This window comes from Rhinolophus hipposideros, assembly GCF_964194185.1.
Source record: "Rhinolophus hipposideros genome assembly, chromosome: 8".
Taxonomy (NCBI): domain Eukaryota; kingdom Metazoa; phylum Chordata; class Mammalia; order Chiroptera; family Rhinolophidae; genus Rhinolophus; species Rhinolophus hipposideros.
In genome coordinates this window covers 10,178,040-10,204,917 of record NC_138054.1, presented here as the reverse complement: position 1 = coordinate 10,204,917, position 26,878 = coordinate 10,178,040, and positions in this window count along the sequence as shown.

Genomic DNA, 26,878 nt, shown 5'->3' with positions numbered 1-26,878 from the left:
ACAATACTATTACTCAAAACCTAGTAGTGGGTGGGATTGACCCTCAGGCTGATTGGCTGTGTTATTTGGCCATGTCTGCAGCTTACAGGCTGATTTGTGTGTGGGGGGGCGGGGCTTACCCCTCAGAGTAGGATTGGTTCCAGTAGTCTCTGGTGTCTATTGAGACTCCGGTTTGGGTATGATGCTTGTGGGGCTGATTGGGTCTGAAGCCAACCTCTAAGTATGTTGGTTCTACGGTCTCTTAGGAGGGGCTCTGTGGCATCCACTGCCTGCGACTTTATAGTTCAGCTATAAAGTGACTTGCAGTGTTTCCCTGCCTATTGCGGATGACAACAGGCCACACATTCTTGAAGGAAGAACTGGATACATTCATTATTGGGATGATTTCTTGACTTCTAAATTTAAAGGTGATTATAGAAACTCAGAGTTGTCTATAATAGTCCTATTATGTTGTAGCCATTAGACATCCCATTGATTTCTAAGGTGAGGATGAATGACAACAGTGCCACTCCTAGGCTCTTGTATGCATAGTATTGGTGAAGGCAACAGAGATTTGGATGGAAGCAGAGAGCCAATGTTTTTTGACTCAGCGCTTAGTCCCTCCCAGTAAGTAAACTAGGTGTTCAAGCCAAATCAGACTTTTTTGAAGCTAATGTAAAGCTGTTTATGCATTTTAATTAGTCTAATGAAGGATTTCTTAAATATTGTTTGTGTATATAGCATCGATAAACAATTTAAAAGAAACTTACAACAACTTCAAATACTATTTGGCCTGAAAGGATTCATGTACCATTCAAGAATGAATAATTTATTATACAGGAATAGTTTGGCACATTGAAAAATGCGGTTCAGGGAGGAGACCCAAGATGGTGGAGTAGATAAACACAGTGCTTGCTTCCTTCTGTGAACACATTAAAATCACAACTAAATTATAGAACAATCAACCTTGAGAACCATCTGAAGTCTGGCTGAACAGAAGTTTTATAACTAAGGATATAAAGAAGAAGCCACATCCAGACTGGTAGGAAGCACAGAGATGTGACATGGGTTGGTCCCAAACCTCCACGTGACAGATACAAATGAAAGGATCCCTCAGCTGTGGAGCTGCCCCCTACCCCCAGGAGCAAAGGACCCCAGATGCATTCCAGGCTCCCCAGTCCAGAATACTGGTGCCAGGAAGAGGAGCCGCTACAACAACTATCTGTAAACAACAGTGAGGACTCCAACCATCTGAGTGGGATGGAAAGCTGCAGAAAACCCAGGTGTTCTCTTAAAGGGCCTGCACACAGATTCATTCACCTTGGGCTCCAGCGGAGGGATAGTGACTTGGGGGATGTTGGAAGCATACAGTGAGCAGACTGAGGTGTGTGGATTCAAGGCCAGGACTGGAGGACAGTCCCAAATTTCCTGTGAGGGGGCTTTCTCTAGCACAGCTGGAAGGTGGCCGCCATCATTAATGTTTTGAGCCCACCCTCTACACTTATGGCCAAATCTGAATCTGATTGGCCTGGTGAGCTTTGGAACTCTGTCCTGCTGATGCACTGGGATTCTGTCCCTCCCAAATCTCCCAACGCCAGAGTCACTTTCTACAAGAGCAGCCAGCTCCAGCATATTACACTATATCTTGGAAAATTATCAGAGTCCACAGGCCCCGATGGGCAATGGCTGGCCTTGGTGTGCTCCGAGAGTTTTGCTAAGTAGCTCCAGGCTCAGCATTAGAACCAAACCACTGGTGAACACAACCCTTCCCACTCTGGAGACTCCCTGAGACCCTTCCTCTTCCAACTTGCATACTGCATGAGATTTTATCAGCAACTGAACTTTAAGGAGGCCAGCAGATGGCATCAGGCCTCGGGGTGTCTTGGCTTTTCGCGGAGCTATCCCAGGCCTGGTACTGGTGTCAGCTGTCTTTGGTTTACAGCATGGCCTCTCCCACATGTCTCCAGGTTTAGTACAGGCAAGGAAACACTGCAAATCACTTTACAGCTCCTATTAGGTAGTCCTTAGCTGCTCATAGGCAGCAGGTGGCCTAGACATGCAATGGAGCCCCTCCTAAGAGGCCATAGAAGCAACATACTTAGAGGTTGGCTTCAGACCATAGCAGAGCACTACCCAATCAGTCCCACAAGCATCATACCCAAACGGAAGTCTCAACAGACACCAGAACCTGCTGGGACTAATCCTACTCAGAGGGGTAAGCCCAGCTCCCCCTACCCACACACACAAAGCAGCCCGTAAGCTTCAGACATGACCAAACAACACAGCCAACCAGCCTGAGGGTCACTGCCACCCATGACATGCCAGTGGAAATCAAGGCTTAACTATAACAGGAGGGCACATATAAGCCACATAAGGGACACTCCTTGAGCACCTGGAGCAGGTGACCAGAAAGAATGAGCCAGGGCCCCACAGGCCACCTACTACATAAAGTCACTCAGCAAAGATTGGGACACACAGCAAATGTACTTCATACATAGAGACAAACACAAGGAGCCAACCAAAATGAAGAAACAAAGAAATAGGTCCCAAATAAAACCAGAGAAAACTCCAGAAAAAGAACTAAGGGAAATGGAGGCAAGCAACCTACCAGACACATAATTCACAACAATGGTTATAAGGATGAAAACTTAGTGAGAACTTCAACAAAGAGATAGCAAGCATTAAAAAATACATTGAAACCATAAAAAAGTACCAGTCAGAAGTGAAGACTACAATAACTGAAATGAAGAATGTACTAGAAGGAATCACCAGCAGACTAAATGAAGCAGATGATTGAATTAGCAATTTGGAAGACAAGGTAGCAGAAAACACCCAATCAGAAGAGCAAAAAGAAAAAAAGAAAAAAATCCAAAAAAATAACAATAGATTATGAGACCTCTGGGATAACATCAAGCATAACATTTGTATCATAGGCGTGCCAGAAGGAGAAGAGAGAAAGCAAGGGATTGAGAACCTATTAGAAGAAATAATGACTGAAAACTTTCCTTAACCTGGTGAAGGAAATAGACACACACTAGTCCAGGCAGCAAACAAAGATAGTCGCAAACAAAATGAACAGAAACAGGGCCACACCTAGACACATAATTAAAATGGCAAAGGTTAAAGACAAAGAGAGAATCCTAAAATCAGCAAGAGATAGGCAACTAGTAACTTATAAAGGAGCTCCAGTAAGAACGTCAGATGATTTCTCAACAGAAACTTTGGAGGCCAGAAGGGATTAACACAAAATATTCAATGCGATGAAAAGCAAGGAACTACACAGAAGGATACTCTACCAGCAAGGCTATCATTTGAAATCGAAGGACAGATAAAGAGCTTCCCAGACGAGAAAAAGCTAAAGAAGTTCATCACCACCAAACCACTATTACAAGGAATGTTAGAAGGACTTCTTTAAGCTGGGGGCGGAAAGGGGGGAAGATCAAAATTATGAATCATAAAATGGTAATAGCTACATATCTATCAACAATTACTTTCAATGTAAATGGATTAAGTGCTCCACTCAAAAGACATAGGAGGGCTGAATGAATAAGAAAACGAAACCCTTACCTATGCTGCTTACAAGAGAATCACTTCAGATTGAAAGACACACACACACAGACGAAAATTAAAGAGATAGAAAAAGATATTTCATGAAAATGGAAACAAACAAAAACGGCCTTCATAGCCATACTTATACCAGACAAAATAGACTTTAAAACAAAGCCTGTAACAAGAGACAAAGAAGGACCCAGTCATCCCACTTCCTGGTATTTATTTGAAAAAACCCAAAACACTACTTCAAGGGGATGTGTGCATCAATATGTTCACTGCAGCCTTGTTTACAATGGCCAAGATGTGGAGGTAGCCCAGGTGTTTATTGATGAATGAATGGATAAAGAGGAGGTGGAACATATATATAATGGAATAGTGCTTGGTCATGGAAGGAAGGGATTTTGCCATCTGTGGCAGCATGGATGGACCTGGAGGGTACTGTGCTGAGTGGAGTGTCAGACAGAAAGACAGATGCAATTTGATTTCTCTTATATGAGGAATGTAAAGGACAAAATAAACAAACAAACAAATCAGAAACAAACTCATAAGATACAGAGGACATTTTAATGATTGGCAGATGGAAGGTGCTTTGAAAATGTGGGTAAAAAAAGGGGAAGGGATTAAAAAGTACAAATTGGTTGTTATAAAGTCGTCATGGGGACGTAGGTATAGCATAAGAAATATAGTCAATAATGTTGTGATAACTATGTATGGTGTCAGATGGGTACCAGATTTGTTGGGGTGATAGATGGGAAGGGGTTAGGGGCAGAGTGAAAAAGATGAAGAGATTAAGAAGTATAAATTGATAGTTTAACAAAAGAATCATGGGAATGTAAAGTAAAGCACGGGGAATATAGTCAATAATATCGTAGTAACTATGTATAGTGCCACATGAGTACTGGACTAGTCAGGGGGATCGCTTCTTAAATTATATAAATGTCCAATCACTAGGCTGAACACCTGAAATTAATATAAAATAGTATTGAATGTCAATTGTAACTGAATATTTTAAAAAACGGGGAAAAGGTGAAGGGGAATAAAAGGTCCAAATGTCCATGTATAAAACAAGCCATGGGAACATAACATACAGCATAGGGAATATAGTCAGTAATATTGTGATAGAATAGTATGGTTTCAGATGGTTGCTGGACTTATCATGGTGATCACTTCTTTAGGTATATAAATGTTGAACAATTATACAATGATAGTGTATCCCTAAAACTCATATAATATTTTATGTTAGCTATAGTTTTAATAATAGTCTTTATAAACAAGAAAAATGTGGTTCAGTGTTCAAACAATGCAGTTTCTCAATCTTACTCCCCACATAATATGGGGAAATTTTAATAATGTATAATTCTGTCCCAATTCTCCTCTTCATGAAACACTAGTATCATAAATCTCTTCACAGCTGTAACATATTTATTTTTAAATCACCACCAATGGGTATGTCTTCATAAACTTGGCAAAAATATTTCTTTTTCCTCCCAAAAAATAAGTGTCCACAATAGAACATCAATTTTACTCATGCAAGAAATGGTAACTTTTAGCCATGAAAACTGTTTCACTTCTTTAGAAAGTCTTACAATAAACTTCAAAATATAACCACAAAGTCTTTCACAATTTGCAATACTACCAAATTTAGATATTTCCCCAAGTTTTGCCAGAAAATAAAATTTGTTTTTTACCAGGAATTTTTTTTCTAACAAAGAAGTCTCCCTAGAGATTCAGAAATATTTTTTTTAAAACACTAATTTTAGTATTGTATACAAGACAGCATAACACAATCAACATATATTAAAGAGAACATGTCTATATTAAGAAAAACTGATTATGCCAGATCCCATCACAAGGTAGCAGATCATTATATCAAAATGAACAAAGACATCTTTGTCAATTGACTCCATTTGAAGCAGAATAAATACATTATCCATCCTTTGCCAGGAGTGCTTTGCTACCTATTCACCCTAAAGAGGTCATTCTCACTGAGTTACATCTCCTTCACTCTGGTGGGTTTGGCCATATTTACATAAGACGGTTTTGGGTCCACCTGCGATTTCAGCAACAGTTTAAAGAAGATATGAGTACAATCTTGTAAAGGTAACATAGTGTAAAAACAGTTATGTTGCTTTTTGGCAATCCAAATCGATAAAGGTAGCATGAATAAAACATTCTTGGAAATAAAGTGTTTTATTTTTTTTCTAATTAATAAGTATCCATTTCAGTATAATTTTTCATCATTATGAATATTCATTTATGCCACAATACACACAATACAATGCCTTTTATTTATACAGTGGGTTATAATTTTCAAAGTACTGTCGTGTATTTCTCCATTTGATGCTCACTCAGCTGATCAGTAAACAAAGATTTTAACTGATTTATTCCAGATTACATGGCAGTAAATGGAAGATTTTAGAATTTAGATCTTCTGACTCCTTTAAAGGTATCATCTTATCCTGTTGTGGTAGGGGAGTGTTGTAAAGATATTTACCTAGATTTCAGTTGCATGATATGCCTGATAACGCTTTTCAGAAGAACAAGCCCTCTTGCGTATGTCTGTTAAAAACAGGACTTTCTTGCTTGTGTTATTGGAATTACGCTAAAAATTATCTTCCTAAATTGAGCTGCAAAGACCCATGTGAATGCTGTGTTATTCTACAATTTTGACTCATGATGAACAGGACTGATACTTTAAATCCATTATCAATATAATTTCTGTCCTTATTGTAATAAGTATGGTATCAGATGGGTAATAGACTTACTGGGATAATCGCATTGCAAGGTCTATAAATGTCTAACCACTATATTGTACACCTGAAACTAATATAATATTGTATGTCAACTGTAATTGAAAATGTTTTAAAAAGATAACTATAGTCTTCACATATAGTAGTAAATGCATGAATTAAATATCTCCCCTAGCTATTGTTAAATAATAAGAGTTGGGAAAGATATTGAACAAAATTTCAAAGCTTTGAAATACAATTAAATCAACACATAACCGCTCACATTAATCTCTGTCTATAACCTAAAAAGAATACAATTATTTTAATGAATAATATAAATAAAAGTGGTTGTGATTGTGTCATATAATTTTTTGGCATCATAAGATCACCAGTCTGTATTAACAGGGGTGTGCTTGGGGACTTAACAATTTGTACCTAGGTTCCTGTTCATTTGTCAGGGTGGGTTATCCCCCTTTGGCTACCAGTGTAAGGAACCTCCTTCTACACGACTTCCTATTCCATTCTTCTCCTTGACCTCTGCAAAATATATGTGAGGTTAAAAGAAACTATGACTTATGATTCCCAATCCTACAATAACATAATAAAATTAGATAAATTCTGAACAGAAGGGACATTAGACATTATTTAACGCAAACTCTGTCTTGCAGGTGAAATAACGTCCCTAGATGTAAGCTGTCCAAAGTCACAGAGCTAGATGGCCGCAGCAGGCTCTCTGACTGGAGTATTGGGCTCTTAAAATTCCATGGTGCTTCTCTATTGACCTTAAAACCTAAAAGAGAGAGAAAGAGGAGAGGGGGGGGGTATCTGAAGCAAGGAGGACAGGGATGAAAGAAATTGGTCATTATTCATTTTTATTTTTTTCTGAGCTTTCTCTAAATTGGCTTTGTATAGTTACTGAGCTCACAATGAAAGTATTTCTCTCAAAATGGGTCGATAATAAAATACGTTGTACTAATAATTAGCAAATCATATATTACGGGAAACCTGTGTAGGTTGAGGTTATTTCTATATGAACAGAGTTCATCAAAATTAGACAAACACTCCATTAAATTGAAAATGAAATATTTACCCTTCCCACATTATCCTTTTAGCCAAACTAATGAACATTCATTCTAATGAGTCTTGAAAAGGGAAAATTATTTCAAATGTGTCGAAACATTTTTTAGTGTCCATATTCACCCATTTAATAACATGATATTTACTGGGTAGGTAGTCATTGAAATATAATGAGTCACAGAGGAGTCAGGGTTGGAGTAGGTCTGGTTGTGCATTTGCTTACCTGAGGATGTAAATGTAAAACTTGCAGTGAGACAACAGGACTTCAGACTGTGATATTTTCATCGCTCTGGGTCTCTGCAGCTTTCAGCAATGCTGATGCCCTGCATATGGGCCCTGGCTAATTGGGCCGCATTTCCGGCAATGCTGAGACCTCTTTGCCCATTAGTACATATTTGAGTTGGACTAACTCTGATTAATAATTGCCTCACATTGTTTCTCAAACATATTTCCTTGTGACAGAAACAATGCCTGGTTTCTCCACTTGGCATTTGGTCACATTATTCCCACACAGTTATGCCAAGTCACCTCTCAGGAGGGCAAAAAAGGTGAAAACTATACTGCATTGTGAGGTAGAGTGCCATGGATCTGACGAAAATGGTCAAAAAAAGCCATCTTGAAATTTTTGATTAATTAGCCACGGAAAAACATGATGCATTATTTTGTTCTTTTGCATAAAGCCAATTTCTTCGTAATGAACAGTATTTCTTTATATCCTATTGTAGGGTATGTCATTCTTTAAGCTCCCAATTGATTTTCCTCAGTAGTGATTTCTACTTTCCAGTGCATGTTCTTTAAGTATGTTCAAGTAGAAAAATAGCAGTTGATAACTGCCATTGGCATCATAAAAAAATAAAGAAAATCATTTGCTAGTAACTATATTCATACACAAAAAATAAATTATAGCTCACTTTGTCTATGAAAATCTTGACATCAAAAATGATTTAAAAAAATATAAAAATGCTATCCAGCTTTGAGATGCTTTCTTTTCCTTGAGCTTTGTGAGAGGGGGTAAAACTAGGAAGCAATGATGTATCTTTAATAGCCTAAAAGAAATGTAGATTAAGTCACCCAAATTATATTGACCATAAAGACTTCCCTGGGCCATTTCATTAGTTTATTAGGCAAAATTGAATAAAAAGAGTCCTTAAATGAATTATACCCAGCTTGTAGAATAACAAATATATTGTGTATGAGAAAATTAGCTCCATGTGACCATATGTAAAACGCCTATTATTTGTCCTGCCTCTTTGAAAATCATTTTATTGAAATGTATCAGCTAAACTAAAACACATGACCATCTTCTTGGGACATGAAAGCAACCACTGAAGAAATGTTTATGCCCAGCCCCCCACCCCTAGCATGTGAACACTCTGGGAAAGCAGCCTGAAGGTTATTTTTTGTTTTTTTGGTGTTTTGTTTAATCAGTGTCTGTGTAATAGCAAGTGCATCGCATGCACCCTGAGCCCTTAGCTGCTTCTGTCTAAAAGAATTTGGTCAACATTTAGGAATTCACTTAATGAAAGGCAAGCCTATTAAAACTCTGTTGGCCAGAGGAGCAGACTGTGTCTTTCTTTCCAACTTCCTGTGTCACTGCAAGTGATGCTCAGCAGTTCCTTTATGTGACGTAGCCCAGACTCTGGACAACAAGCCAGCATTGTGACTTTAGAACCTGCACCTCTTTACTATGGATCCCAAGCTTGATTTCTGGGAGGCCATGCATTTTGCACACTGAGGCATCAGATTGCACATTTTATTGTTTAAAGCACAATGTGAAGTTGCTTCTGAAAAGTGGTCTCCTGTGAAAGAAGAGCAGTTATGACACAGCAAAGTGTCCAGGTCACCAAGGAGAATTCTCATCAAGAGGCAATGTACAGTGAATCTTTGTGAAAGACTACCTACTGCAGGCTAATGCTCAATGACTATTTGCCCGGAATTTGTTTTGAGGATTGGTTGAGTGGAAAAATGACTCTAATAGAAAAGAAGCCCTTTGACTAAAGAAGCTACATAAAATTATATGAATGGGTATTTTCATAGTATTGAATGTGGCATGAGGGATTTCCTAAATGTTGCATTCTTACTTGTTTGTATTCCCTATTTTTTTTGGCAAGTACTTTCATTATTTTAAAACCATCTCAATTATTACTGAAAGTGATGTTGAACAAGCATAATATTCTTTTTAATTAATCCAATAGTTAAAATAATAACAACAAAACTTAATGTGTGCTACTTAAAATTTGGCTACTTATAACTAGTATTCTAAGAATTTTACACACATAATTTCCTTTAATATTTCCAACAAACCAATAGGATAAATATTGTTATCTCATTTTACAGTTAAGAAAACAGACACAAAAACATTTTGTCCATAGTCACAGAGAACTGTATAATTTTAAAGTCTTTATACCTGATCACTATAACACCTCCCTCTGAGACCTTCAAATAGATCTTTTATCTGAATTAATAGGACTTGTAAATATTTGCTGATTGTTCTGCCAAAGATGACAAAAACATCTTTGAAATAAATGTAATTGAATATCAGCTTTCAAAGAATCCAAAGCAGAAGTTTCTTTCATGATGATTCTACATATATTTGAGGTGAGCAACCAAATCTCATTAAATAACAGTGCTATCACAGCTGACTTGGATCATAGGAAAGGACCTGGAAGGAAGGGAAAGTGCCATTAGGGGACTAGTGTGGCTTCTATTCTTGCTTAGCAATGTTTCCAAGAGCTTTCATAGATATGTTTATTATGGAAAATACTAGCATCCATGATAGTTAAAGTCAGGGCCCAAAATACAAAAATATGAAAGGTTATGGAGTTCTATATGATCACGAAAGGACAATTACAGAGAGTTGAGAGAACTGTTTGCAATAGAATTTTGAGGTTTCGAAGTGGCTTTAAAGATGATCATAAACAGCCTCCTCATTTTTTAGATGAAAAACAAAGACTCAGAGTGGTGATATTATTTACCCAACCACACAGATTTTTAATGGCAAAGACCAATGAGAACCTTCATCAGTTTTTAGGAAATAAAAATAAATGAGACTATTTATAAAAAAAAAAAAAAAAAAAAACAACAACAACAACAAAAAACCTCACTCAGTGATTAGTGCAGAGAAGTATACTCAAGAAATATTGTCCTCTTACTCTCTCTGGCCTTCCAAATTAAAATCCAATGTCCACTATTTCAATCTATGACTGATGTTAATAAATAATAAGTAAACAATCATTTATTAAATGCATTTTCTGTGTAGAATGTAATTCTATCAGATTGTTTTCTTTTTGTTTTTTTTTGTGTTTTTTTTATGTGTCACCTGATAAAACACATTTATTTTTTTATTTTTTTTTATAGTTTTATTTTATTTTATTTTATTTTTACATCCCTCACACCGTGAACCCCCCTCCCCCCATCCACCACCACCCCGACCTCACACCGAGCCATCACATTATACACATAAAATTATAGTTGGCATTCATTAATGTCCAGCCTCTGGTGTACAATGCCATGACCAGGCATCCACAGCCTCCCTGAGGTGGTCTCCCAAACAGGACACATGATCATCGGACACCCAACAAAATCCCCAAACACTATTGAATAAGTTCCCCAAAGTAATTCTCAAAAAACCCTGAGGCCATCCTGTGGTCACCAGCCGCCCCCCAATCCCTTCACCCTTCCCCCCATCCCCAGCCCCCTCCCCCCCGCCCATCTAACAACTCTCGGTTTTTTGTGTCCCCAAAACTGTTTCTGATTAGTTCATACACATATTCTTTTTAAGTGGAACTGTTCCAAAGCCCCAAAATTGAGGAGCTAACGAGGTACCCTCATTTCTGCCAGAATCTTAAGTCCAAGACATCAAAAATAAGTCTATCTGCATGCAATATGTGGAGGGATAAGACAATTATTTGATATTTTGGATTTTAAAATGGTGCATTGATCAAAGCAAGAGTTCATATTTTGGGGGAAAGATTTCTTGGTTTAAATTGCTTGGTATAAATTCTACAAAATTTCCAGCTTTATTTTATACTTGCAATTATAATTTATTTTTGAATGATCAAAGCTGTCCATATAATATTACTGAGTAGCACTAGACTGACAACTTTTGAATCTAAAATCATTTATAGATTTCAAACAAATCTTAATGGATAATAGTTAACACAAACATTTATTTCACTTCTGCTTTAGAAAAGAGTTTTGATCACATATGTTTGGTACCACAGACTTTACAAGACAGCTGATGACTAGTTTGCAAAATTAAATCTTTCTGGGAATAACGTCACTCACATTAAAATTTCCATAAGCTATCACTGTGAAAGGCTGTTTTGTTCCATTCATTGATTGTTCACAGCAATTCAGTCTCCAAACAACTAACCTGACTGACTTTAGCCTGTTGCTATTAAGTTGAACTCATGTTAGAAAATCTAGCCATTTTGTGATGTCCTTGACATGATTCCTTCTGTATATTAGAAAATTCAAATATTTTACCTCCAGGGATAAATATATATATATATATATTTAGTTCTTGTTATCTATCTTTCTCAACATCTCTCAAATGAGCTTCACAAAGTGTATTATAAATACCAAAGAATAGAACTTATTAAAGTCCTGTATTGAAGAGAAGTTGAACTTCATTCATTTCATAATAGATGAATACAGATAAAGACAACTGTGATTCCTTAATGGTTTCTCACTAACTTATAGTAGAATGAATAAAATTAAATTTGATTCTCATTTCCTTTTTCATGATTACAGCTGCATAGATAATTAGCTTTGATTTCTACATAATTTCAGAAGAATAAAGAAAAGTGAGAGGAAAAACTTCTCTCTCTGTTTATCTCTTATTGTTCATATAAAACAAGGTAAGTGGGAGAAACAAATAATTGGATTGCTTTAGAACAAAAATTGTCAAGTTAAAGTGGGAAGTATCCAGGGGCCATCAATATCCCCTCCCCTACCTCTCCTCATGCACATGCACACAGAGACACCAATATATTTACACATAAAGAAGTATGGGTAACATCTTTCCTCACTGGAAATTATGGGAGGACAGTGGTAAACAGAAGAATCAGGCTTTGCCTACCCAGAAAAAAGGATACCATATCCAAGCTAAGTGGTCAAAAACAATCCCCCTCCTATCTGCATCAGTTAATGGAGGCTATTCAGATTATTAAAGCCTGCTTAAATATAAGCAATCAATGCTAACGCTTTTACACAAATTTGTGAAGATACAGAGATTTACTTTATGCTGAATTGAGTTTCTCCTTCTAGAATAAGAAAATCCTAAATTACTATTACCCAATGTATTGAACATCAATATGAATACATAACATTTATTATTCATAACAATAATAATGATAGCATCTCTATTTAGGGGGTTTGTTTATCCATCTGCATTGTATAGATTATCTAAACACTAACTCCCAGTAATTAACGTATGGTGCTAAAGCATGGCACATATTTCAGCAAAATCTTGATATTTTTCTTTATTACATGTAGCTGTCAAATCTGTTTTCAGGTTTTAGTAGTTTAATTTCTTTTAATGTTTCCATAGAAATAACATTAACAAGATGATATATTAGAGGCAATAACATGATATTCCTGACATGCAGTAGAATTTATCTTCATCAGATGTCGGATAAGATCCTCTTATTGTGCAATGAACCCTGCTATTTGTATCTATCATACTTTTACTCATTCATCTTCTTATCTACTAAAGATAGAATTCTCATCCAGAATCTCTGTTATAGATGCAAATTCACATTCCTCTATGTGTCCTTCAGTATGTGTGGTCATCTAATAAATTGGCTCTTCATGTACCAGTTCAAGTGGCATTAGTTGGGATGTATATGATAAAATAGATATATTTTATACATCAGTAATCACAGTTGCAAAATAAATTATTGTAATTCATCTTTTTGGCATGTCTGCAAAATGTCAAGAACTGCAAACACCTTTCTACTGAAAAACATGAGCAAGGCAGAAACTCTGAGAGGAGTGTGAGAATGGGATGGAAGCCCTGCTGTGTATTTGATGCCCAGAAGGTTCCTAAAGGAGGAATTCATTTCAAAAGTTCTCCTTTCCCTTTTTCTTCCCTTTTTATCTTTAAACATTCACTATGTTTATTCTAGTCTTACTCTTGGCTGGCAAAAATGGGGAAGGAAGCAGGGAGTAGGTGTGTATGTTTTTTGGAATTTAAGAGATATGAATTACAGTTCTAAGTTTGTCTCTAGCTAACATAGGTTTGTTGTCTATGCCTTTAACCTTCAATAATACACTGTTCCTACATCTTTCAGTGAAATAGAACTTTAATCAGACATACATAAAGGGCTTACTGTGCTATAAGAGATATACAAGTCTCTTTGGATATAATAATAAAAATACTTGCCTTACAAGTTTCATAGGGACTATATTCTGGATACACAACTAGACAAAGAAATAATTTTATTCAACGTTATAAGTTAAGTCAATTTAATTTTACACTAGTTACACTGAAGACCTATGATGTGTCATCAAAGAGCTGACAATACACCAGGGGCAAGTTAGAGATAAGAAAATGATTCCATTAAAATGTATTAAACATCATAAGCATTAGAACAGCTATCCCCTCTGACAAAGGCATGACTAATCAAAGAATAGCTAACTTTGTTGGCATTTGTGGTGGATCAACAAAAGATTTCCAGAGGAGTCGTTTCAGTACATATATGTGTTTATCAGCAGAGAATGGGAGAGAGGGCAAAACATGTACCAAAGGATTGAGGGACCTTGGAAAAACTTTCAGGATACATTGCAAAGTAGGGATATACTGAGATATAGGGCAAAAAGAAGATTTGGTAAGTGTTTTTGAGAAAATAGTCAAAATGACTCATTTATTTTGATATACTAAGGATGGATCAGATTTGCTTACATACATAGAAAATTGGTGATGGGATTATGGGATTATCTATAACATGCTATAGAGTGAACCAGATTTGAGAAAGAAGACAACATGTTGAGATTAAAGGAAAAAATACTGCCCAAGGATTGGGTAGGAACATAAAGGCAGCTGGAGTCTAGATCTTCTCATTTTCCCCCTAGAAACCATACAAAGCAAAATAGAGAACAAAAACATTGACAACAAGTTACTCACTTGAAGTAAATTTACAGTGAAATAGGAGACAAAAACTGCAATTTCTAAATTGTGTGCAAACATAGCCCAAAATTACTAAAATCAGCACAGAACTGAACAAAAAACTGAGACAAGGGATTGGTACAGAGGAGAAAATGATGGGTGCAGAGAGGGCCTAGTGGAGGCAAATTCTACAGATGAAAAAGAATATTCACACTTAGAAGGATAGGGTGCCACCCTCACTAGGATTGCCATAAACGAGATTGAAATAGTATATGGAGCAATAACTGAAAAATAGAAGAAAAAATGCTGTAAAAAGTGAATTTATGGTGTTGGTGGGAGGACAGAGTAGACCAAGGGTGACACAACCTTGGAATCTAGACTTTATTACCTTTTAGCAACAGCCAATGAAGCAGCCTGAGAAACTCAAGACTGGTGATAGAAACCCTCCAAAAACCAATTAGATTCTGAGAGGCACTAGTGGCCTAAATCAACATCGATGCTATGTTGTTGAAATGCTCCATCACTCTAGCAATAGAGCAGCCTATCAACAGAAAAACCTAGAAAAGTATTGTTATCCTTTTATTCCTTTCACATTAAATTTTTGTTGGTCCATAAAAATTCAACTTATTCAAATACAAGTAATTTTATTAGTCCATTTGTGTTGCTATAGCAAAAAAGTTAAGACTGGTGGGCTTAAACAACAAATATTTACTTTTCATACTGTGTTTCCCCAAAAATAAGACCTAGCCGGACAATCAGCTCTAATGCGTCTTTTGAAGCAAACATTAATATAAGACCTGGTCTTATTTTACTATAAGACCAGATATAATATAATATAATATAATATAATATAATATAATATAATATAATATAATATAATATAATATATAATGCCGGGTCATATTAATTTTTGTTCCAAAAGACACATTAGAGCTGATTGTCTAACTAGGTCTTACTTTTGGGAAACAGGGTAGTTCTAAAGGCTGGGAAGTCTTCCCGCAGATTTGATGTGTGGTGAGAAGCCACTTCCTCGTTCTTAGACAGCTGTCTTCTCACTGTGTCTTCATATGACAGAATGGGCCAAGGAGTGTTCTGGGTCTCTTTTATAAAGTCACTTCATAAGGGGTTCTCCCTGTCTCCATTACCTAATCACCTCCCAAAGACCCCAACTCCAAATACCATTATATTGGGGGTTTGGTTTCAGCATATGAATTGGGGGGAGGGCAGAAAGACTTAGTTTATAGCAATAACCAAAAACAAGTTAACCCAAAAAGCAAACAAAGATATTATAAGAAAAAATTCAAAAAGGAAGAAAAACTATTTTACTAATAAAGAAAATGCAGCAGCAAAAAAACCCAAAAAGAACAAAAAAACAAACGTTGAAAGATATATGAAAATTGTAGCTCAATATCTTAATACAATTTTTTATTAATTGCTGGACAAATGTTGATGTAAAGTAAAACACAAAACAGAAAGGCAATATTTAGGGAAATTGGTGGCATTACAATGAGTGAACACGATCAAACAGTGAGGGGAAATAAAATAGTAGCAGGTAGAACTTGGGAAAGAGAACTAAGAAAATTTATAAAGGTTTTCAAAAATAATTAAACTACAAGGTGCACATAGATGAAAAGACACTATAGGAAATACAACGAGGGATAGAAATAAAGATAAGAAAAATAAATAGAAGTGAAATAATACATTATAAAAATTTAGAGAGAAAATGATAGATATAGAAGAAAGCACAAAGAGATCTAACATATGCACAATGGAGTCACTGAAGAAAGGTATAAAACAATGAAATTTAAAAATATTTTTTAAATGAAGAAATGTATTCTAAAATAAAAGGATGCTTGGATTCACACAGAAATAATATCCCACATTCCAGGGAAAATTGACCCAAAAACTCAAACTTAGGAAACATCCTAGTAAACAATATTATTAAAAGAAATGAAGTAATAATTCAGGCTGACAAAGAAATGAATGAATACCTTGTAAAGAAAAATTGCATCAGATTCCTCCAAAGCAGAACTCTTCAGAAAAGATTGAATCAAAATATACAGACTACTTTAAGATATATATAAGCTAGGAATTTTATATCTCACTAAGATCTTCAAAGATATAGTCTGTAGACAAGGTTTTGAACACAAGAAACTAGAGGAATATGTTTTACGTCATACTGTTGGATGCAACCATTGGGAAATAAAACCCAATCTTAGCAAAACATTACAGGCTAAATTTAAGAATTAAGTATATTTTCTTATATATCTGAAGCAAAAACTAGAATGGGGATAAGACTGACCAAATGGCATATAAGTGCTACGACAACACGATAATACAACTAACAAAAATACCACAAAGAAGGTGAGAAAAGGTGGAAAATAGAATAACTCTGCTGATTGCCTAATGTTTAAGAGCTAACAACCAAGGAAAAGTTTAGAAATATTGAAGACTGTGCTGCAAAAACAAAATCAATAATATAGATACTTCTTTAGATAAGTTAATCAAGCATAAAAGGAAGGAAGTATAAATATATAAAATAAGAAACGGCAAAAGTTTAATAGTTTTAGAATTAGTTTCAAGAGGATCTATTTTACATAACAATGCAAATTAAAATTTAAACTATGGATAAAATGGATATTTTTTGAGGACAATGCAACATACCAAATTGACTTCAGAAGACATAGAAAGTTTAAACAGGCCATTTTTCTCTAGAAGAAATACAGTTTTACAAGAGCTAACTCTGTCATCACAAAAATTACCAAGACAAGGTTTTTCCATGATACATTGAGTTTAATCTAGCAATGCAGGGTATTCAATTTTAGAGAATTTATTAATATAATTTATCATATCAAAACGTCAAAGAACAATTTACAATCAACTCCATAGACACTAGGACACAATGTCTGTGCTCTGGATATCTTTTCACCATTCTGAGCCTTCCCCATTTTCCCCCCTTACCTCTAGGTGGGCTTGCAACAACCAGGAAATGCTGTGGATCTCAGAGGACTATCTTTCGCTCTACTAGATTCACTTTGAACAGATACACAGTGAACTGAAAGTACCTGTGAGTTTATACTCCCTTCCCCCAAACATGATCCCCGAGGTCATTAACCAATGATTATAAAGTTTGAAAATATGAAGGTCAGTTTCCTGCTTCAGACTGGGACAATTCTTAGGCATGATTTACATTCCAGAGTTACCCTGCAGGAAACAGCTGAAGCCTACCCTCTGCAGGACTGGTGCTTGCAATTACACTCTGAAGTGATTCTTCCCCTTTCTCTGCCCTGCTTCCCCCACTTCCTTACCAGTCTGTCCTTGGGAGCATTTCCTTAATAAATGACTTACACATGAATACTATTCTTAAGATCAACTTCTGGAGAATTCAATCAAAGCAGATGCTGAAAGTCCATTCAACATTCCTTGTTTGTTCTTTTTAGAAAAAGTTAATAAAATAGATTCAAGAGCAAAGTCTTATCATTATAAAATATAACTGTCTTAGTCAAAAGCCAACATCATACTTAATGGGAAATAGAAAAGCCATTTCTGCTAAAGGCAGGATTTAGACAATGATCTTCATTATCACTGATATTTTTTAATAGTGAACTGAAAGTATAAGCCAACAGCATTATACAAGAGAACAAAATTAGTGACATACAAATTGAAAGAAGATAAAACAATTGCTATTCACAGATAAGTTCATTGGATTGAAAAACCTAACAGAATCAACTGAAAACCTACTGTGAACATCAGGGAAATTAATAAGATTTTTAAAATACTATACAACAAATATTTGTTGAAATCAAAGCATTTTATTATACAAATGATGACAAAAATATACATGTGTGTATGTACACACACACATTGAGCAAGAGGCAATGAAAGAGATATGAAATATCTAAGAACAAACTTTATAAGAAATATATAAAAGCTATGTAAAGAATAAAAACATCAAAAAATATTGAAAGACCCGTAAATAAGTTGTACAAATAGAATATTCTTGAATAGAAACACTCAGTATCATAAAGGTGTTGATTCTCATTAGGCCAGTTTAGACATGCAATTTGTTCCCAATAAATATACCAATAAAAGACCAAATGGAAATAAATAGGCAAGACTAGAAGGAGAAATCCTGAAAACGAAGAGCTCTGAGGATGGAGCAACCTTACCAGGTGCTCAAACACGAAGAATTCTCCACAATTCTAACAGTGTGCTAGTGATGTAGGAGTAGGCAGAGGTGGCCAGTGGGACTGAATAGGAAATCCAGGAGTAGACCCACACACACAAGGCAATGTAACATACAGTAAAGGAGGGATTTCACATTAATAAAGTACTGATGGAAATTTAAATAACTGATGTTGGGAAAAGTAGGTGATCATTTGGGGAAAGCAAGATAAAATAAGAATCATATTTCACTCTGGGAGGACAATAAACTCCAAATGGATCAAAATTCAAAATGTAAAAAATGAGACCGTACAGGTCCTAGAAGATACAGGTGAATTCATTACCTGAATGTAAGAAAAATCCAGCTACATTTTTAAACAGTTCAGAAAGGTAAAAGAAGGAAGATAGACCATAAATCACTTCAAAATTAAATATAAAATGTGAAAATATTTGCAAAAAAATTGATAGAGGGATAATCCTTCCAGTAAATGAAGAGAATTCCTAGAAATATAGAAGAAAAAAGCCAACTGAGTAGAAAAGGAGCTGAAGAGAGAATTCACAAAAATAACATCAAATATTAAGTGGCCTTTAAATATGTGGAAAGATGATCAAATTTACCAAAACTGTCATATTTTTTAGAAGGGATATGGAAATACAGGCACTACCCTACATTGTTAGTGGGAGAATGGAATGGAGAGTAAAACGTATAATCACTATGATGGAAAGGAGGGATTTATGAATAATATAACCACATTGTTAAAAATAAAAATGTTTAATTACAAAAAGTAAATAAATGCAGAAGTCATCTCCACATACTAGTTGTGTGATTTAAACAGATAGCTGAACTTCTGAGCTGCAGTTTCCTCATATGCAACAAAAATGCGAGCATAGGAGAAATACTGACCATCTGAGATTCTTGTGAAGTTCAAAGTTAAGAACCGTACTTACAAAATGTAAACTCTGATCAAAAGTCATTGTTATTTATAAGTGATTATTTGCAGTCAAAAGACTTGCTTTCGAATTAGGACTAGAATCTGGATTTCTGCTCTAAGTACAGTGTATACTTCATTTATTCAATGTAAAAAAAGGCCATCTTTTCTTTCTCTCTAGAGTAATGTGCAGCAATTCCACACCATCTTTCACTGATTTTTCTTTAGGAATGTCATTGGGTGAGATAGGGAGAATTGGGAAGAAACGAGGCTCCAAAAACATCAATCTTATCATGTCTTTTATTTCATTTGCTTACATTTCTAGCTGACTGAAAACACTTGGAAATCGCTGCCCAAGATCAGAGTTTCTCAGTCTATTCCTTAGACCACATGTAGCAGAATCAGCTGGAAATGTTTATTAAAAATATGCATGCAGATTCTCAGGCTCAACCTTAGACTTATCATTAAGGTTGGTGACAGGGAACAGGGAAAGCATATTAAGAAACAGGAATAAAAAAGGATTTTGTGAGAGAAGACTCTAAATTTCATGAAGACCAGGGATTATATTTTTCAAGTTCATGGTGGAATCACAAAACTTAACGTAATTTCTGGAGAAAAGAAGGCTTTTATTAAATGTTAGATTAATAAACAGTTGAATTAAAAATGACAGTAAAATGAATACCTGTGCTAGAAACTGCAGTTAGCATAGAAGGAAATGTTGGCTATAAATTTTAGGTTTTAATAGAATTAGCCAGTTTCTCAAGGCGAAGGGTCAAGGGGTGTTTTGAATGATAAAATGAAGAAAATGAAACCCAGTAATTTACACTGTGACCCTAACGGTTTGTCAATATGTGCACATAGATGTGTGTTCAAGTGCATAGATGAAGCTCTAGTGTAGAGCCACATCTCCAACTTTTGCAAACTGATAAATTCACATAGACTCAGAAAGTCTTTAAAAATGCACTTTTGAGCCCTGAATTAGCTAGTTCCAGGACAGGTGTGGCATAGTTCCATTTGGACATACTTTTATAATCTGAAAACATTTGGGTTTTGAGCCCTTCTTTTTGGTTATAAAATACCCACCTATTTATTTTATAAGTTCACAATATGTATGTATGATAAGATATATGTATATACGTCAAGAAGATATAGCAATGCTAACTGTATAGAGACTTAAAAATACATAAAGTAGGTCTTTCACTTCTGGGAAGATAGAGACAAAGTACTTTTCCATATTACTCTTGCTAAGGACAACTAAAATCCCCTGTTATTACATATAAAACAAACATAACAAGACACTGCAAGTTGGAGAAAAACGGTGTAGAATAACTTGGTACTTCAGGATATAAGAAGGTAGTTACAAATGGAAATTACTCATCATATTAAGAAAAAGAAAGAACTCAAATTGAATGAAAAAAAAAGACATTAATAGATGCCAACAGCAAGAGGATACAAATGTTGGAATTATCTGGTAAGGGTTTTAAAGAAGGCACCATAAAATTGCTTCAATGAGCAATTATGAGCATGCTTAAACATGTAGGAAAAAGTACTCAGCAAAGAAATAGAAAGTCTTAGCAAATAAATGAAAAATATAAAGAACCAAATGGAAATTTTAAAACTAATATATATATATATATATATATATATATATATATATATATATGCATATGTATATATATCATATAAAACTGATAAATATAAAACTAATATAAATAAAAACAAAATTATAAAAACTAATATAAAAAAAAACAAAAATAAAAACCGATTGACTCAACAATAGAATTCAGAGGACAGAGAAAAGAATGGGGGGATTTGAAGATAGAACAATAAAAATTACTTAATCCAGAAAACAGAGAGGAAACAGACTAATAAAAATAAATAAACAGAATATCAGGAACATGTGAAACTATAACAAAAGATCTAACACTTGTGTCATTGTTCTCATAGGAGAAGAGGAGAATGAGTGGGGTTGAAAACATATTTTAGTGAATAATGGTTGAAACTCTCCCAAATTTGGCTAAATAAATAATTAAATAAATAAAGCTACAGATTGAAGAAGCTGAAAAAAAATCTCAAATAGCATAAAACCAAAGAAATCCACAACAAGATACAGCACAGTTAAATTTTTGAATATAAAAGGAAAACACAATGAGGGTAGTGAAAGAGAAAAGTCACACTACCTAAAAGGGGGAAGGGGAAAGGAAGAAGGAAGAGAGAGAAAGAGAGAGCAGATATTTCCTCCAAAATCATGCAGGCCAGAAAGGAGTAGCACATTTCACAGGTGTCTAAAGAATTGTCAGTTCAGAATTCTATACCTTTGAAATATCCTTCAGGAATGAAGGAGAAACCAATACATTCTGAGATGAAGGAAAAGTTAAAAAAAAAAAAAAGCATATTTAATAAAGAATGCCTTAAAAGAAGTTTTCTAAACAGAAAGAAAATGATAAAGGAAGAAATGTTAAACTATTAGGAAGGAAGAAAACACAGCAAGAGAAAAATACAGATAAATGCATATTTGTTTTCTTCTTAAGATTTTAAAATTATGTTTGGTGGTTGAAGCAAAAATTATAACACTCTCTTATATGCTTCTTAATTTATGTAGAGAAAATATTTAAGCTAGTTACATTATAAATGGAGGCAGGCAGAGGTACAAAAAGGAAGTTAAGATTTCTGGACTTCTCTCAAATTTGAAAGTATCAACATCAGTCAAATTAGGTCTATATACTGTAATATCTAGAGAAACCACTAAAAATAAAAAAGCTATATGAAGTGATACACCTGAAAATGGTGCATCAAAATTGTAAAAATAAATGTTCAAATAACTTACGACTAGTTGGGGGGAAAATGAAAAGGAAACAGACAAAACAAAAAGAAAACAAACCAAAAAGAATGGCAGACTTAAGCCAAAACATATCAATTATGAAGTCAAATGCTAACAGTCTAAATCCACCAATTAAAAAGCAAAGACAGATAGAGTGGATAAAATATATGACCCAAACATATGTTGTCTTCATGAAACTGTCTTCAAGAAGAAATAGTATTCATCAATGCAAATGCACCAAACAGCAGAGTAACATTATATGTAAAGACAAAACAGAACTGCAAATAAAAATAAAGTCACAGTTACATTGGGAGATTTCCATATTTCTCTTTCCACAATCTGTAGAACTAGACAGAACATCAGCAGTGATACAGGAGAACTCAATAGCTCAATGAACCTACAGGACATTTTCAACATTTACAAAACAATTCTTCAAGTTAATACTCTCATATCAAAAGGAGACAAAGACAGCACACACACACACAGCTATACAAATTATGAGGTGTAATCAAACAATATGGTGAATGTTTAAATTGAAAAAATATTACAGTAAAAAACACATTGCCATTAATGCCCCTCAAAATACTCTCTCTTGCTTTGAACACACTTCTCATTGTCAATTTTGAACATAATTACCACCGTCAATTTCCCACTTTTGATATTGTACTTATGTAACAAACTATGTGAGATGTAATCACAGTATATTATTAAAATGATAATTCTCCCCAAACTGAGTACATTTTCAAAGTAATCCTTATCAAAATCACAGTTGGCTTTTTTGCAGAAATTGACAAACATCCTAAAATTCATGTGGAAATTCAAGGGACCTAGAATAGCCAAACAATCTTATAATCAAAAAAGAAAGTTGGAAAACTCATATTTCTCAATTTCAAAACTTTCTATAAAGTTACACTAAGCAAGTCAGTGTAACACTAGCTTAAGACATATAGATCAATGGAATAGAATTGAAAGTCTAGAAATAAACTCTGACATTATGATTATTTGATTTTCAACATGGTGCCTATACAATTCAATGGGAGAATCATTTCTGCAACAAATCACTAAGTCTTCATGTCATTGGATCATGATTTCTTAGCTATAACACCAAAAACGTAAGTAACAAAAGAAAAAGATAGATAAATGAGACTTCATCCAAATTAAAACTTTTTGTGTTTCAAATAACACTACCACAAAGTGAAAGGACAACACACAGAATAAGAGAATATATTTGTAAATCATATAATTGACAAAGGACTTTTTTCAAGACTTATAAATAACTCTTACAACTCAATAATAATAAGACAAATAGCCCAATAAAAAATGGGCAAACGACTTGAAGAGATATGTCTCAAAAGAAAATACACAATTGTCCCAAATGTACATGAAAAGATGCTCAACACTACTAAACATCAGTGAAATGCAAATCAGAACCACAATGAGATGCTACTTCACACCAATTAGGATGGCTATAATAGAAACCCAGAAAATAATCAGTGTGCTGAGGATGTGGAGAAACTGGAACCTTCATGCATTGCTAGTGTGAACCTAAAATGGTGCAGCTGCTTTGGAAATCATTTTGTCAGTCTCTTAAAATGATAAACATAGAGTTTCCCCACGAACCAGATGATGTATACTGAAACAAAATGAAAACATATTTCCCCACAAAATCTTGTGCACAAATGTTCATAGCAGTATTATTCTTCACAGCCAAAAAGTAGAAACAAACTCAACATCAATCAATTGATAAATGAATGAACAAATGTTTTATATCTATACAATGGTATAGTACTCAGTAATAAACAAGAATAAAGTAACGTTACCTGCTACAACATGACTGAATCTTGAACACATTATGCTAAATGAACAGAAGACCATAAGTTTTTATGTACATGAAATGTCCAGAACAGTAAAATCCATTGACACAGAAATTAGATTGATCGTTGTCTGTGGTGGAGGTTAGGGAAGTGTAGCAATAGGGAATGATTACTATTAAATACAAGGTTTCTTTGGGTCATGATGAAAATATTCTGAAATCAATTGTATTGATGGTTACACAACTCTTTGAATGTACTAATAATCAATGGACTACATGCATTAAATAGGTGAAACTAATGTTATGAGAACTATATCTTAATAAAGCTGTAAAAAAAAGAAATTATACTCTTATTTGTAGGACATAAAATCCTTAAAATTACTTGTCTGTGTGAACATGTTTAGTTTGGAATGCATGCTATTCAACATTTATATTGGAATTAAAATGTGCCTCTGGAATAATTTCTATAACTGAACATTTACATAATAAATATTATGTCTTTTTGGCTCAGCAATCATGTAATGAATTTATGTGAAATGATAATTTTCAGATAAAAAATGATGTAACCATTGGGTGAAACTGAATGAAAGGTGTACAGATCCCTCTGTACTATCTTAGCAACCTCTTATTAATCTCTATTTATTTCAGAATCAAACGTTTTTTAAAAGTACATATGAAGTAAAAATTAATAAAACTAAAAGAATAAATGGACAAGTCTACCATCAGAGTTGGTGTTTGTAACACCACATCTCAGGGATTAATAGAAAAACTAGAAATAAAATCAGACCAATTTCCAATTTGAATAAAACTTGAACCACCAAGATTTAATTGGCATTTACAGAACACTACATTCAACAATTGCAGAATGCATAGTTTCAATTGTACATAGAACTAAGACCATATGTTGAGACATAAATTATGTCTCCATAAATTTCCAAATATTGAAAACTTACACAGTATGTCCTCAGATTAATAATTTACTACTATTTTGATATATTTTTCCTATATCTACATCTAGAAAAGTTTTAATCAAAATTAATCAGAAAAGCTTATGCTTATGCACATATATATATATATGCATAAAAATCACTTCATAACTTTACTTTTGAAAAGTAAACTAGTCATCAAGTGAGAATAATAGTAGTTATTTTTGCTTTTATTTCCATTATGATAATCCATTGCCAAACAGAATTTCCTATACACTACAACATGTATTGATGTATTGTTTTCTTTCTGGCAAAAATATTTCTCTTTCTCTCTGGTTGCTATGTATATGAAACTGGTTTTCAAATTTTCCTGGGCTTGCAACCAGATCCAGAAGTATCATCATCGGGATCGTTAGTGACACTTGTTTTTGCTCTAGTTTCCAGGTCCCATTTATTCCATACCACAATTAATCCCAACCGTGACTATGTTCCTCAGATGACAAAATTGCCCTAACATTGTATTCTAGTAAGAAACAAGTAACCTAATCGTACTGTAAAATGCTGTATTTCTCACCTTATGTTGCAAAATATATTCACATATGTAGCATAAACAAGGGCTTTTGTTCAAATAAATAAATGCCATTTTCTTGGGCTGCCTTCTCATGTGGGATTCTGACATGAAAGCCAAACGATCCTATGTTCCTACTGACAGGGAGAATCCTGGAAGGGGCTTGGAGATGACTGCGAAGAACATTGCTACTAAAATGCCTCTTAAACAGCCTGCAAGTGATTTCTCAACACACATAAAGTGGTGAGAAGAAAAAAACTCATCCTCCAAACAATGAAAGCTCTAAAATTCACCTTTGAGGAAAAGATATGTTTTAGAACTTCACTATTCACCGTTTTAGTATACAGTCTTTAAGTTGTCAGCATACTGAGTCTGCTTTCCATTTCTCTTGACTATGCTATATGGCTACAAGGAACTGCTATCTTGGTTTTCCTGAAATTGTAGAGGTATCATGAATTTCAAGAATTAAAGGCTTTTCTTCTTAAATGTTGCTTCTTTTGGATTTTTTTTTTTTAGCAGACCATGTTACAATGAATCAAAAGGCTTATAAAATTATTCTTTTTATAAATTAGAAATAGTTGGTTGATAATATTTTAAAAGGCACAATTGTTTGTGGTTGACTATTTTCTTATATCGAAGCCAAATCAGTGGATGAAGAATTTACTGATTTTAGAAATAAAACAGATTTTAATATTAAATAATCTTGTTTGTTTTTCCTTGAACATCAACTTACCAAGGGACCACATCAGGGTTATGTTTTCTGTTGTGTCACCATCTAACCATCCAACTGTCCCTGGAGAAATTAATGGCACTTCTACATTGTAGTTGCCTAGAACAATTTACCAAAAAAAAAAAAAAAAAAAAGAAAGAAAGAAAAAGAAAAATACCCAACTGCAGCCAGAACTGCAGGAGCTATTCCTTGAGAAGTGTCTTTATTGAAGTACAGAGGACACCTCCTTGGGTCCTTTAGTCTGGAACTACAACCTTTCTCACTACAGAACTCCAGGGAGTCCAGTAGGGGCCAACCAGATAGTGAATCATAAATGTCCATGATTCATTGAGGGAGAAACTATAGCTGTAGAATGTATTTTTTAAAAGCAAAGCCTGAAGAAATCCAACATCAATGGCATGGAACCAGTTTTTGAATTGAAGCCTGAGAACTCATTGTGATTTGCATTCATGTAAACACCTACATTTTTTCGTTAACTG